The sequence below is a fragment of the Phasianus colchicus genome, chromosome 14 (genome assembly GCF_987193195.1).
Source record: "Phasianus colchicus chromosome 14, bPhaCol1.hap1.1, whole genome shotgun sequence".
NCBI lineage: Eukaryota > Metazoa > Chordata > Aves > Galliformes > Phasianidae > Phasianus > Phasianus colchicus.
Window position 1 is genome coordinate 12,760,364 of NC_143449.1, and position 13,404 is coordinate 12,773,767.

Genomic DNA, 13,404 nt, shown 5'->3' on the forward strand with positions numbered 1-13,404 from the left:
TGGGCTAGGTTTGTGTTTAGCTTTGACTAATTTGATGCATCACTACAGACAAAATAGCTAAATTTCTCTACCAAATTAGTCTAACGTCTTTAAACCAGTTTTACTCTCCTAGCAAGTGCACATGCTCTATTGTGTTTAGAGGACGCATGTCACCTTAGGAAAACCGGTCTTAAGAAAACTTTTGCTTTCCTTCTGAAATGGACTTTCAAAATTTAACTTGTCAGGTTTTCTGCTGGAAATGTAAACATATTTTGGCTTTCTATTGTCATTCAGAGATAAACAAGTGCCTTAATAATGTATTAATATGAAAAATAAATTTCACTTCCTGATGAACAATATCCAATGTCTCCTTTTTTGTTTTAAGATCCAAAGCATTCAATCTCCTGCCTAGGAATCTTTCTGCCAAAAGAGCACATTTTCTCCCAAAAGTTAATTTCATACAAAATAAATAAATAAATGAATCAAATATTTTCAACTTTTGAAAGACACATAGCCAGAAAATCATAGCTTGAAAGTAAAACTGAAGAAGTAAAACAGAAAGAATGATACATTCACTGGGAGTCTTAATAGCTACATAAATGAGCAGAAGTGGGACTCTATAAAGTACCAACCACTATGAAACTTAAATTAACCATTCACTATTATTCTCATTAATTTAAAACATTAAGAGCAGCTATGTAATTCAGAAATTGTCAATAGAAGTGCTTTATCAAATTGTGTTAAAAACCACTGTGGCCACTTCAAAAGTCAAACTACTATGTCACATTTATTTTCATTTAAATATTCACATTTTCAACAGTCCACAGAAGTTTTTAACTCACATGACATTTGAAACTCAGGTAATGATCAAACTGATGGATTCAAAAGGCAAAGAAGCCATGGATTTGCAAATTTGTTAAGTTAAAAACTTCAAATAAAAACCCCAAACTAAAAACCTATCAAAATCACACCACATATGAATGATGCCAGGTTCCATTCTGCACTTCATTGTGTTCTGTTTTGTATAAGGTGACGAGGCTGATGAAACCCAACACAGTACAATGTATTGGATCTGGAGCACAAATGTAAATCAAATCTTTCCAGACAAGTTGACACATAGCCAAGCAGCAACTTGGTACCACTTTTATTACAAATGGGAGATGTATTACTCTCAAATTGCTTTAGTGTTTTTAACCACGTTTTTACTATTAAAGCTGTATCACCCTTGCAGAAGTGATTGAGTGCACTTCTTATACAAGAATAATTTTCTGATTTTTCAAAATATGCATTGCCTTCAGTGTACTTTTCCCTCAGGTACTTTTTGCCTCCTAAGAGATTAGGATATGTTTTTAGAAACTCCATCTATCTGAAGTGTCCCAGTTTCAGTACTTCTCCAGTTTGTTCACATGCACAGATCCTTTTAATCTTTTTCTTACATTGAGAACCATTTAAAACTAGCACTGACAGAAATGTATTTTGCTCTGCTTCAACTTTTCCTGATGAAAGTAGTCTTTTCCTATTCCCCGAGGAAGTAGTCACTGGAACTAAGCATAGTATTTATTTTAATGCAGGGTTCAAGAAGGTATCAGCACTGCTGTTTACTAGGCAGGATCTTCCATTCTGCTCTGCATCAGGATGAGAATGCTAAACTGCATCCCAGTTACTAAACCTGAGCAGGGAAGATTCATGCAGACTTCTGCACCCAGAGAGGCTATAATAATTAACTTCTCAATAAAGCTGTAATTAATTATTGACAATTTAATGTCCTTACTTTTAACCTTAAATAACAGGCAGGAAAATTACTGTCTGTCATCTCTTCTTCAGTACTGCCAGGTGCAGCACATGTGCTCTCAATCAGGTCATCCCATCTACATCAGCCACTTACACTATCCATTCATTCTGTAGCTGCATCTTTCCCTTCATAGCGATGGATTCTTCACTTGAATAATTTAAGTCTGAGTTTTATAATAGACACTCATCATTTAGTAAAATGAGCTGCTGAACGGACCTTGGAAGCGGATCATCTCTAATGTTTTACACAAAAACATTTCTCTCAGCTACTTAGAAAGCCACAACTCTGCTAGCTGATATTAAATAGTAGTTACTAAACTGGATACGTAACCATGCCCTCTTCTATACGTTTTCTCTGCAGTCACTTTGTGTTTTGAGTACATCTATTAATTTATAAGGTGTCTGTTGTTGTAGATAGCTTTTAAATAGTTAATAGGAATCTATGGCACTTCACCCACCAGCACAACCGCACTCTGCCTAATAAACTCCTCTTGCACTAAAATAATGATCCTCACTTCTCTTTTACACCTCTCACGCTGAATTCACAGTTGTATAGTTATATATTTCGCAATGTATGAAAGAAAAATACCGTATAGCTTTTCCATGGAAATTGCTTTTGTATCACAGGAATTCAGAAACTCTCCAAACCAAACAACAAATAACCTGAGAAGTATTCATATCATGTGTCTACCTCTGAGAAAAAAAATTAAGTTATGAATCCCATGTGTATCAATAGACGGCATCTGCCCAACTTGGTGAACTTCTGGTTAGAAATTTCATGCAGAAAATACACATGCAAAAACATTTCTATAGCTAAGGATGACTAGGAAAGTTAAGTCACAACTCTGAAACCCTATAATTATTAGCCCATTCAATCTAACAGCTAAGATAAATGGTTTCAAAACAGACACAAAAACAACGATGTCCAAAACAAGGAAGAGCTCTTATTATTAAAATGTAGCTGGGGAAAAAAAAAAAAACAAAAAAAACAAAAAAAAACCCAACAACAAAAAAAAACATATAGGATGTCTTGAAGAGCTGCAATTTGCTTATAATTTCCGAACCAGCTTTCTTGTCCTGATTGTGTATGTGTTTGAAGTATTTTAAGTGGTTGAAATACAGAATGATTCAAGGCTTCACAAACTAACATTCTGTTTTATCTTTATTTTGGGAAATACATTTGATCTGTTGAAGGCTTTGGTTAGATATAAAGGGTTATACTCACTCTTTTTTTATATTCTAACTTTCAAATGTAAGAAGTAGGGAAGTGAAGACTTTCATTTAGTCAGATCTGGGTCTGAAAACAGATAAAAGCATTTGAGGCTGAGTATAACCCTGTTATTACAGATCTTCCATGCTCAGAATCCCCTGAGAAGCTCTAATGTTTTTGCTTACCAAACATGGACTTCTAAATGTGAGATCTATTTGACAATGAATTTCTAGTAATAGGCACAAATTCTTTTGAAATGAGTATTCAATTTCTTGTTTCCAGCCATTCTTTCTTAAATGTTTCAAGCTGATTTAAATCATCGCCTCTGTCAGCTGGTATGGGGGAGGCAGGCTGACTCTTGTGTTCCAAAGAGACTATACATTACATGCGGCACCCTCCACCCCCAGCACAGTCTTTTAGCATTAGTCTATCCACATCAGCCTCATCAAACAACAGCAAGCCCTAAGGTTTTCCACCAGACTTCAACTTTGCTATTCAGCATGGAGTTTTTACATTAACCTTCATACAATGTGCATCAGTGCATGAATGTTTCCCATGTGGTGAGTTGACAGCTACACATGCCAAAAATCTCACTTTCCATGCAATCTAACACCAGCAGAACTGCAGGACAGGATTTTTTCTCCCTCATGCACAGCTTAAGCCAGCTGCAGCACAAGGCTTACAAACATACAGCGGTCACTAAAAAAAGTCTGTATGGAGAGCTGTTTGGCAATCCAGCACACTGCACATCTGGGGCACAAGGAAATATCACAGGTAGAATGATCCTTCTGTTTTGAGTGCTTACACTTGACTGTGGCACAGCTCACTGTACGGCATGCCTCTGCTGAAGCCACGTGATGGTATAAATCTTTGGAGAAGCTGTTACAGAGTCCTCAGAGGGCATGTCGCTGAGATTTCTTTATTGAAGTCACAAGTTTTCTTTTGCTTGCACATATTCCCTAACACTTCCTGAAGTTTGTCACCTTCAGGCTTTCAGTGAACTCTTATTAAAATGAATTTGGCATCTTGTGCCTTTGATTTAATTCCTTTTTTTTTTTTTTTTCCTCTCATGGGCATCAAGAATTAAAGTGTGAAATGCAAAAAAAAATCCACAAAACCAAATGTTTTCATCCTTATGATCCTCCCCAAAAATAACATAATGTGCTAAGCAAGAGCAGTCTACTGAAATTTAAAAAATTAAAGGTTGTTTCCGGGATAAACCTGTATTTTTTGAGGTAGACTTAACCTTTGTGTGCAAACAGCAACTTTCTTAAGGCTATGAACCTTATGTATCTGATATATAGCTTAATGAGATCATTTTATATCTCTTAGTAAAAACTTCTGAGGAGGAAATAAAAAAAAATGAGTCTTAAGTTCTCACCTCTGATTATGCCTTAAATTACAAAGAAGAAAGCTTTATTAACACATGCGAAGGAATTCATAAACTGTGAAAAGTTCAGGTATGAGTACACAGAACACTGCATTAGAATTCCTCAGTGAGATGCCCACAGACAAACAGTTCTTTCAATCATTCAGCTCAGCATAAAACCCTCGCAGACAATCAGCCTGGCTGGATCCATGAATGCATGCACACATCTTTCCCATGCCCACATCCCTGCTCAAACTTCTCCGCATCACTTTTAGATGTGTGACAGGGTCAATACCCCTGTGGTACTGCTTCATCTTCCCCTAAGCTCCATCCTCACACTCCCTCTGTTTTCCTAACAAAAATTCAGACATTTTTAATCTCCAGAAAACTTCAACTCAAAGGTCAGAGCTATGGAAAACCTAGGTAAGATTCAGCTCCATCATGAAGCAAGCACTGGATTCACAAGGAGCCTTCAAAGCTAAAGACCTGGTGTGACTCTACATTGATAGAAACACTCAAAACCTGTACATACATACTAAATCAAACACTTAAATAGAAGCAGTATCTAAGGAAGTAAACAAGAATACAGCTTATGATAAATATAGTCTTTACTTCATTGTTATCAGATAGAAATACTCTCCCAGACATGACACTCTGCATCATCCAGACAAGACTACATCCAGGCCTTATTTTTCATGGTCATAAAGGAAGGTTGATCTCCTTTTCTGCCTACTGTGGAACCAGGATGGTACTGTAGATTTTCTGTGTTGTTCAGTCTACTAAATAAGATTATTTGCTAATATTTTAGTCATAAAAAAAGGATCATCCTGCATTTTGTTCATCTATAAACAATATGAAGTGTAATGTACTATTATTCGACAACGTTGATTCTGTACAAGAAAATCCTATATTGTTTAATCTCCTCCCCTCAAATATTTGTTATTCCAAAAAGTGTTTCGCTTTCAAGTGAAACAGCATGTCTGCACACGCTCAACAACTGCAATACTGTGAAGTCAAGCAGAAATTTTATTATCAAGCAATGAACTCATGGGCAGTTTAGTGTGATTAATGTATGATGAAAATCAGGCAGTCATGGAGATGCAATATAAGGAAAAGATTATATACATGTGGATCACAGACAGACAGAGGTGCCCGCACACCTCCCTGTGCCTGCTGAAGAGTTTTTGCACTTCTCATTAAATTAAAAGGAGAGGGCAGGGATCAGGCACAGGATGGCAATGCAACATGCATTTGATCACACCAGAGAGCATCAGCACTTCATAATGTACTGCAGATAGCTATTTGGGTATCAAATGTTAGACAACACTCACTAATCCTCAGTCATTGGCACCTTCTACCGTCCCTTTGGAAGCCCTTGAAATCCAGCCCAGTTACTTAGCTCTGTGCTACAGAAAGGATTTTGGTTGCATGCCACACACAGCTGTATACCCACTTCGGGTTTTAAAGAAAGCAGTTTTCTCAACTGGGACCTGGGATCAGAACTCATATCAAAGCTTCCATGACAAGAGGTGAAATGATCTGGTCACACAGAATGTGGTTTGTGTGTGGCAGACAGAAGGAGTGAACACAGAACTGAGCTGACTAATTAGCCTCACGCTCCAGTCCTTTTTTGGGGGGGAGAAAATTTACCTTTAGGCAAATCATCCCCTGTAGTCTCTTTTATTGTAGGACTCAGCTGGCAAGAGTGGACATCTAAATGTATTTGTGAATATTTAGTAACTGACAAAAGCTTTTTGGATAGGTTGGGATTATTTTTAATTAGAGTTGTATATAACAGATCACTGGGGATGAAATACTGACAAATTATCCTGTTTCTGGCTGGGACTTCTCTGCTTGATCAGCTCCCAGAATGGTAGGTCTACACCCGTCAGGAGATTTAGGACAGCAAATTCTCTTAATCTTTGTTTTGGCTTTTACTGCCAACTAAATATTTACAGTTTTGGAGGACTGCAGGGAATAACAGTGTAATCAAGCAGGCTCTCTCTGAACTATTTGAACATCCACACAACACTCTTTAATTATCACATAGCTGCCAATCTGCGACTACACATGGCAGAGGTTGATGTTTAAATAGCAGTGGTACATTAAACATCAAAGGTAAAAATGTGTTAATATTAAGTGCAATTAAATTAGGACAGTTTTGAAATAATTTGAGTTGGGCAGCAGAAGAAATTTATGAAAAGTTGAAGGCCAAAACAAAAAAAAACATAGAATATACTTGCTATTTACATTAATCTGTAAAAACACACAACAAAACACTCTAAGAGTGCCTGCCTTCAGTTTTGCTGTTCTTAGTACTTTAAAAACATTTCTCACTTACCTGACATACAAAAGCTCCAACAGCACCACATGCTTAAAAAACATGCATTCATTTTGTGCAGATCTACAGAGTGGCATATCAGAAGACATATGACATGCTAGAGGATGCACACAAAGAAAATGTGATTCCAGCAGCTTCAGAAGCAAAGTCTAAAGGCCAATCTACTACTACTGCCAAGAAACATGATTCCAAGAGACTACACATTAAAGCAAGAACAAATTGGCTTTTAATTCCAGTACTGCAGATGGGTCAGAGTCTACATTAGTTTCCTTTTTTTTTTTTTTTTTTTTTTGAAGTAATTGTTATAGACAAAATAACTGCAAACACATCCTGTAAAGATCTGCCTTTCCATTATTTTAGTGAGCCAAAAGGACGAGCACTTTATGCAAGGAACTGGTTTTCACAACTAGGTTGATTTGTGGATGCCAAAATCCTCTTCTAAGTTCTATACACTCTGCCTTACACACATTGAGGAGTTCTGTTTCAACTTGGACTACATGCACAACTCACAGCCAGCAGGTATTATTTTTCAGACTTTGCTGTGGGAGTCTAGGTAATGAGGAGAAAACCAGTGGAAAAAAGTATAGAGGAAATGAAATGGGTATCAGGAGATGTATTCATGTCCATTATGAATAGAGGCACTCACCAATTTGGTCCTCTGACTGAGCTAAAAGTGAAATCCAATTTACCTAGGTTTCATTGTGTAAACCAGGTGAAAAGAAAATAAATTCATTCTACAATAAATCAATTTTTTCCATACTGGAGGAAAATCAAATTCAGTGTCAAAATCAAGATTCAGAAAGCCTATACAGAACTAATGAAAACAAGGCAGACAATCAAAATAAAGCATTGATTTATTTTGTTGCCACAGCTGCAAAGACATCTCTTAAAGCCTGTTTTCTTCTGCAGATCACAGAGAAGAAATGTCTTGTCCTTTGCATGCTACCAGTAACTTTTTCCCCATTTACTGTGTCTCAAAAACCTAATATAAACCCAGTGTATTAAGTCTATATAGGTTAATTATCTTTTTTCTATAATTCTACTCAAATGCAAAACGATTGGATGTGAAATATATAGAGAGATATATCCCCAGTTATTATTATATATGCATGTCAGTGGAGTACTCCAAGTATCGCTATTCATTTCCTTTGTTAGGCAGAAAAGCCAGAACATCAAACCCACTTACCACAGAACTGTTCCAATGTCAGGGGTATGTCCAGACACAAAACTATGCAAGACAGAAAATTTGATTTACAGAATGATTAATCAGCTAGACTCTGCTACCTAGAAAAGCTACAAAAAAAAAAAAAAAAAATCAGATGCTATATTGTGCAAGGTTAAAGAAATTAAAAGCTCCAGGATCAATATATTCAATATATGTAGGTTGCTCCAAAAGTAATAACTCCTATTTATTTCCATAACCAGAAATCAGAACAGATACAAAGAATGCAGTAACATTATTTGACAGAGCAAATTATCAGCTACAAAACACATAGGTAACATTATTAGCTATGCATTTTTGCCAGTGATGAACAAGAGTCTGCATGCCACATTCGTCAGAATCTGCATGACCATCTGGAATGTGGCCTGTCTTTCATGTCACAGTCTCCACTGCTGAAACTCAGCACCCACTGCTTCACTGTGCTCATATACACTGTTTAAATGTTCAGCAATCATCATTAATTGTCAACGGATGCTTTTTTTTTTTTTGGTCATGGAGGAATTCAGTTGCCTTTGCCTTCATATACACATCAGATGACAGTGTGTCAGACTGCTCCTCTGCTGCCGCTGTTGCTACTCAACAAAATTGGATAGAATATTGGTGGGAAGTTTCAACCTCTACTGCCATATCACCAACATCTGCCTTTCTGCCTTTGATACTGCAGGCCAATATAATAAAATAGGAGGCAGTATTTTTGGAGCCATCCTCATATATCATTAAAAAGAATCTCAGAACTACAGAATTAGTTCTTACTTAAACTATGTGTAAACAATTCTTGCAATCTGATATAGACTGGCCACAGAATGGTATGAAAAGAATCAGAATAATGGTAGAATAAACTTCTTTTTGAAGGAAATTCAAATCACAAAATACACTGCTAAGTTTAGAGTTCAAGTAGATAGCATTAATTGACAACATCAGCTGTTCAAGAAATATATGCTTTGGAGGACGCTATTTCCGAATCTTCAAATAACAGTATAGAAAGTCCACTGTGCTTGCTTTTATCACTTTCATGGAGCACCATTTTTTAAAATATTGTAAATTATACTTTTTTGTTACTGTGAGCATTTTCTAGAAATGAGGATGATACACAGAAATGTAGAAAGAATGGAGCAAAAATAGCACAATATAGTGGACAAATTGCATAATTGATATACATATATATATTTCATCTTTAAATATAAACATAACCAAGTAAAGCACTTTACAAAGAGGAGTTCTTTAAAATGTTAATTTTGTTTACCAGCAGGGAAATGCTTCTTTGAAAGAGATGATGTCTGTTAAATAGGTATATTTATCTCTCATACCATAGTAGGTTTCTATTCAATTGCACAGATCATTCAATGCAGTTATACTTGTATATACCTTCCCCTTAAATATAAGAAGGGCAAGCTGCATTCACCCAAGACACAGATGTATCACTCCAGCTGATGTGAATAGAACATATATTTTTCGAGGAAAGATGTTGCATAAATGCAGGTTAAAAGATTAGTACTATCAACATCAAGCTAAAAGAAAATGGAAAATAAACCTGGCAGATGTGAAACACTACTAAGGAATCATCTGCAATACAACCAGCAGAAAGAGACATTTTTTCATTAATATATTTTCTTGAGGAAAAAGTGAAATAAATGAAATACTGCTCCAGTTTTGCTGCTTGTTTTGTTCTGTGAACTAAGTGTACTGTGTCTATTTACAGGAATGAAGAAGATTTACCTACAGCTACCTGCGTTAGCTGCCCTGTTTATGGAAAAGCAACTGCTTTTCTCTTGCTTCTGTTTATTGCTTAATGTTCTATTCATATCTACAGTCTCTCACACACCCTAAAAATCAAAAGGCAGTATCAAACAAGTCAGGGTAAATAATTCAGTGTTCTATCATGTATCAAAACAGTTTTTAGATCATAAAATATGAACTACAAACAAGTAAACATAATCAGTTATTTGGCATAACATGCAAATAATCTGTTCTATTACTGTAGAAATTTCTTAAGCAAGACTGTAAAAGTAATGCAGAGATTCTGATAACACATTACTGCTTAAACAAAAATATTAGGCATCTGTGTTTGCTAAATACGATTTCATAATTTATCAAAAACAGTTTCTTCTCAGAGGCTCATGTTATACAAATTTCCGTTTTGTTTTTGCATGAAGCCATCCTCTTCGCACAGTGCTGCTATTTTTTGTTACATTCTTAAATTGCCATAACCAAATTTAAAATGACACACACAGCAGTTTTAACCCAGCTTATAGACTGGTGAAAAATACATGTTATAACATCTGTTCCAGATTCTCTAATAATCTGTGTCATCACAATTCAAATGAAAATCACTGGTATTTATCATGACATGACTAATTTACAAAATAATTTTATACATTAAAAATTCCAAATTTATTTGAATATTGCACGAAATTCCTGCAGATTCTTTTCTTGTTGCAGTATGTTCAATTATGTACAAACATAAGCACTGAAATTTCAACTACTGCAATCACCAACTTGCATGGCAGCACTGCTAACATGGAATTTACCTTTCATAAGAACGAGCATAAATGAAGCTGGTGCTGTAAGGTTTCTTTATGAAAAAGCCATTGGAAACAAAACAAAATTCTGAAGACTGAACTGAACTATGGATTGTGGAAGAAGATAAAGCTAACAAATAGAGCGCAGCATGATAGTAAGCTTATTAATAACTCTGCTGTTAAATATAGAAGGCCATTTGAAATCATTTCACTTCAGGTCTCAGTGTTTAATGACATTTCCAATCCTGAAAAGCTCAAGGTCATTGAATCTGTAAAAGGACATTGATGACAACGTGGTTTACGCCTTGTAGCAAGAGAAAAATCACTGTTTTTTTTCCCCTTCAAAATATTTTCCTTTGTTTTAATTAGAATGAAGTGCCATAAAAAACTGTGTATATAAATTTTATATTTAATCTTTGTAATGAAAATATATACAAAATGCATGTAAAATTGCACACTGCATATGGAGATATTAGCTCCTATCCACCTTTTCTGACCATTTACTGGCTGGTAAGAACGGTGATTGGGATTTGCAAATTACTTCAGTGTGATGATAGATTTGTTTCTCTAATTCTCTATTGACATTACATCGACAAGACACTCTGCTACCGTATCCAAGATCATATACTAAACTATAACATAATGTGTAATTGGATTCACTGTACTTAAAACCAATAGCAATTTAGCCATGGATTTGAGTTTTAATTGCTTTCTTTGAGTAATTTTCATCATATTGACAATTTGAGCTCCCTTAGTCTAATCATGTTGTTCTGAAATACAATTTTATTATTTATTGACATAAATACCCTGTAATTTTGCTACCATTGGGAACGTTTAAGTCTTATTCAAATTTACTTATCTAAAAAGTATGCAAAAACTTGAATTGGTACCTGAACAGTAAACAGGGAAGAGAAATTGTCACCATACTAAGATATCTCAGGTAATTCTTATACTTTTTAAAAGGTGCAAGATATACATTCACTGTCCTAAAAATTTGGTAGCACAGATAACTGACAGATAAAGAGGGAAAATACTGCCCCTCCTGGTTAAAACTCGCTTCAAGGTTTGCAACTTCAGTACAGGACATAAATTAGAGTTTACTACCACACCATGAGAACATGAATACAGAATGTAGGAGACCCTACTCTTCCTCAGTCACCACAGAAGGACACAGAACATTGGACTAGACAAATCCTTGCTTTTGTTCAGAATAGGTTTTCTTATAATTGTGCTCAAAAAGTATCTTTCAATGCATAACAAATAAGTGCATTGTTTACAGAATGGATTTGAGGAAAAAAAAGTCAGTCTTGGAGACTTCCCAAAATTTTTGTCAAGACAGATTCCTCCAGATGATCTGAGAGATAACTATTGCCTTTATGAAATTTTCAGTCCCTGCTGACTATACAAAGACCTCCTAACCAAAGCATAGTACTTACGGATACTACTGTTTCACTCTCTGTAGGATATGGGTCAAGATTTTTAATCTTACTTATGTCTGAGGTGTCTAAGGTGACTCTGATACCAAACACTTCACCTGCTGGTAATCCAGACTTTACTGGAGGTTTGGCTTTTTTTTTTTATCAGCATAGAAATGGCAAAAGAAGCTAACACGGTGGGAAGTGGTGGACAAAATCCATGGAGAGTTAAAAAGAAGAAAATGTATCAGTCAGAAAGGTTATAGTGCCCTTTCTCATGGATAAGAATGGGGAAAAAAAAAAGAAAAAAAAAAAGAAAAAAGCATAGCATCTTTTTCCAAAGTTATAGGATTTTTTTCCCCTTCTGATAACAGGCTAATCTTAAAACTCAGAATCCCTTTATAAAGCTCTTCAAAACTAGGACCTGACTTTGAGATCCAGGGTCTGCTTGGGATACAGCTCCAACTGTAATGAATGAACAATTAAACTTCCTAAGCAAAGAATCCATACCATCAGTCACTTCTCCACAAACAAGCTGGTAGCTCCCCAGTGATCTCATCCAGAAATGCCAAGATCAAGGAGAAGTGCAGGGGAGGATGCTGCCAAAGGGGCAGTCAGTCAGAAGTGCCACCAAACTGAGAAGCTGCTGGAGGTTCTTGGCTTTGTTATTCAAACACAGCTGAAAGGACTTGTGAAGGACTATACAGCTCCACTAGATAGCATCACTGCATCCAAAGTACTCAGACCGGTTCATAGAGACCTTGGCTGACAAAACTAGAAAATATGCCAGAGATAAAGTGTGGTTGCTTTGTCCTTTTTAGGTCTGCTCTGTTTGACAGGCCTTCTGGATAAATCATTACCTCTCTGTAACATTCACCACTCACCTTTTGCTTTTGGCCTTTCACATTGTGCCAGTTTGCACCACAGGAACACCTGGGTTCCATAACTCAATTCTTTGCGACCCCAGGGATCATGGCTGGTACATCTGCCTGGTGCTGAAACTAATGTGACCTGTAGCTAAGCATCTCCATCATTTCCTTTTTTTTTCTCTGAAGTCTGCTAAATTACCGCATCTTTATATTTTATTATACTTTCTTCAAATATACTCCCAGCGGGTATGAAGAGGTACACCTGATAGGGATCTCAGGGCTCTGTTCCATGGACTTGGTAAACATCAGTTTTTCACACAGTTGCTATCATAGGAAAAAAATAACATTTCTTTATATCTTATTTTTAGAGTGTAACTACGGGAGAAAATCTATGGTTAATATACAGTTAACCAAATCTGTTTATTAAGTTTTTCCATTCTATTTTTTTGGAACATTGTTCCAGAGAAGCCACTTTTTGCTTTCTATGAGAGATAACAGTACACCGAAAGAAATGTCAGGAACTTCTAGCTTGTGTCTTTCTGCACCTGAAAATGAGAAGAGTGGAGAACAAGATTGAAGTGTTAAGACAAATGTCGTAATGATTTAATTAATACAAGTATTTTTTTCTGTGTATACGTGAGAAAGCAATCAAGGAAGCAACAAGGCAAGCAGGCGGAACTAGGCATACT